Here is a 3,405-nt window from a genome sequence, read left to right as displayed (position 1 = left end):
AATTTTATTACAAGGTTGAATTTAGCGCAATCCAAGTTTTCAAACAGGTAGTATCGGCATCAGGGGCCAGCTCCCTGGTGACAGCAGGGAGGCTTTGCGAAGCACGCAGCACAGCAAGCGGCTCCGTCAGCGATGCAGTTTGGATGATTTCATGTGATACAACACTAATCTGGGATTGCAGTGGACCTCTGCAGTACCGCTCATCAAACCCCTCAGCAATTTGACTTTATTTCCTGCCGAGGCTGCTCTCAGCTACGTCTGTGGAAGTTCAAAACCCCATACTCAGGAAGCGATTTGTCAAACTTTCCGCCCTCAGTGTAGCTGAGTGCAAACCTGGTCAGACTGAAGGCCATGAAAACTGGGCTATTAATTTGGTAGGTTGTAAGAGATGATAGTTGGGACAGGATTTCATACTGTTTCCTAGTATACTATCTTGGAGTGGGGTGAGATTCATATTTAATTTTCAGAACCGTTCTCTCCTGAGGACGAAGTAATTTCGTCTTTCAGAGTCATCCATCAGGAGTTCCCTGTGCCCCGGGTATTCCTGGAGAAGCTGTCAGGACTGGTGATGGCTTTCTTACTGTAAGTCTCTAATTCAGGCTCTATAACCTCTGAGCATCGAATTCTTCATCTGTTACTTCAAGGTATATAACACGCGATCCAAGGTGAACTGCAGTTAATACCTTGCTGCAAAGGTATTCAAAGCTGTGAGCTCTGGCGAAGAGGTAACTCTATTTGTTGTGCTGTCTGAGCAATGGGCATATATTTGATGTCATCTGAAATATCTTATATTTCAGAATGATGCTACTTACTACAGCCCCCTTGTCACTGTGATCAACTGATGTTAAGAATTAGCTAGCTAGTCCCTACCACAGAAGGAGCAGGCTATCTTTGTCCCTTCTTGTGAAAACATCACACGTTTTTGTTTCTACTCACCTATCAGACAGGATTACCTTCTTCATAGGTAACTAGTACTTGTCTGGAAGTAGTCCTAAGCCTTGAGGAGTAGGAATGTATAATGGAAGATAAGGATAGTGGCAGCCTAGAGATGGAAATATCAGAAGTGCATTTTGCTACAATAGACCCAATATTTAGCTCCTTTGACAGAAGAGAACTGTTCTTTGCTTTGTTTTATAATTCTGCTATCCTGAAAATAAGGCTTGCGTATTGCATCTCATTAGGTTTTATCTGCACCTGTACACATTGTACATGTAATAATATCCAAAGACTTCTGAAGAATGAAAGACATGACTTTCAACAATATGAACACAAGTTTAAAAGACCCTTATTTATTTATTTGTTTGTTGGTTTGTTTGTTTATTTAAAGCTCAGTTTATCATGTTTATTGAATGGTCTGGGAACCAAAAACATTGAAGAAACTAGCAGGAGAATTAAGTATTAGATTTAAAACTTGGGAAAATATTTTGTTATTCACTGTAATGTGTTAGGAAAAAATCTAGAATGTAATTGGTTTTATAGAATCTAAAGATTAAAATTCATTAATATGTAAAAGACAATCCATGACAGTAAAAATATAAACTACATGTTTGTAGACAATAGGACTTCCACATGAATCTTAACAGTGACATTTAAAGAAATGTCTCCGCAAGCCAATCCTCTGCAATACGTTATATCAGTTTCTCTGTAACCCTAGAACATTTTATGACGATCATTAACAAGCATTGCATAAATCTACAATGACCCTCATAAAACCAGGCACTTCAGTTTAATATATTCATGGCTTACCTATGTAACATTGATGTTAACTGCATCTTTTGATCATCTTTTACCTGAAAATATTTGGAATATACAAGTTTTAAAATAAAGTAGCTTCTTCCTTAAAAAGCTGAGCTGAAAGTGAGGGATTTAACACTTCCCTGTCTTAATTTTACATGGTCCAACAACAAATCCACCAACGAATGGGGCACTTTGAGATATAGCAGTATGTCTTTTTTTTTTTTTTTAAATAAATTTATGGTAAACCTTATTTAACAGAAACCTTGATGAGCCGTTGTTTTAGAGTGATCATCTGGGTCCAAAACCCCAGCTGCTTTTACATGGAAGACCTTCAGCAGCTCTCCTGGTACTCTCTTTTTGGGCCTCCCCATTCTTCATCACTAAAGGGCTGCTAATGGATTAAGGACGGTGAGTGGCCCCACAGAGCCTACATGGAACCAGGAAAGTACAGGAAACTTGGGATCACACACAAAATATATTTGTATACAGTCATATTTGAAATTAAAGTATCGTCTCTCCTTCTTGGGCTTCACCTTGTATGGTTAAATTCGTTATCAAAAGAGTAAACAAATTAATAGGTGTCCCCATCCCTTAACCCAGTTCTCACAATCACATATGTCTGGATTTTGCATCGTGAAATTGTCCCTTTTTGTAAGACTCATTTTTGGTGTAGCTATCTAGAGGCAAATGTTTTTGAAACAAAAAAACCTTTGAAAGTTATAGGAAGCTGTTAGAAATTTTGGACCTTTTCAGACTTAAAAAGTGTTTCCTCAAGCAATATGAATGCACTGCACTGTCTGTATTTCTCCAAACAGTATCATACCGATAAGTATTAAGGTAGTATCAAACATTAGAATCAACCAAAGATAAGGTAATCATTTCCTCAAATCGCCTGTGTTTTCAGAAAATCTTTCAGAACTAGTGCATGAGGGTAAGCACCAATCAAAGGTTTAGTTTTTTTCTTCCATCGACAGGTATTTCACAGAAACCATCTGTCTTTGCTGAACATTTAGGTTGCAGTGGAAACTTTTTCAGACAGGAGAAGATGACAGCGTAAAGATTATAGGAAACCTAAGATTTTTTTTTAGGATTATACTTTGCTGTGAATAATCATTTGATATACATATAAAAGACAATAGTTACATGAGCAAGTTTGAACTGCCATACCTCCTTAGTGAAAGAACACTAGTGTTATTTTTGTTGTAGAAGTTATACCGAGAGAGACATTACTACCTTAAATTTTTGGCTTTGCAAGAAAACCTTCTAGAACTACTGCATCACTTAATTTTAAGAAAATATTTGACCTTCTGTTCCACTGCCATAGCAAAAGAAAGCAGTTAAATGAATCATAGAATCGTTTAGGTCGGAAAAGACCTTTAAGATCAAGTCCAACCGTTAACCTAGCACTGCCGAGTCCACCACTAAACCATCCCTAAGCACCACATCTACAGGTGTTTTAAATACCCCCAGGGATGGGGACTCAACCACTTCCCTGGGCAGCCTGTTCCAACGCTTGACAACCCTTTCGGTGAAGGAATTTTTCCTAATATCCAATCTAAACCTCCCCTGGCACAACTTGAGGCCATTTCCTCTCGTCCTATCGCTTGTTACTTGGGAGAAGAGACCGACCCCCACCTCGCTACAACCTCCTTTCAGGTAGTTGTAGAG

Source organism: Pygoscelis adeliae, unplaced genomic scaffold, assembly GCF_000699105.1.
Source record: "Pygoscelis adeliae isolate BGI_AS28 unplaced genomic scaffold, ASM69910v1 Scaffold413, whole genome shotgun sequence".
NCBI lineage: Eukaryota > Metazoa > Chordata > Aves > Sphenisciformes > Spheniscidae > Pygoscelis > Pygoscelis adeliae.
This window is presented reverse-complemented; position numbering follows the sequence as displayed.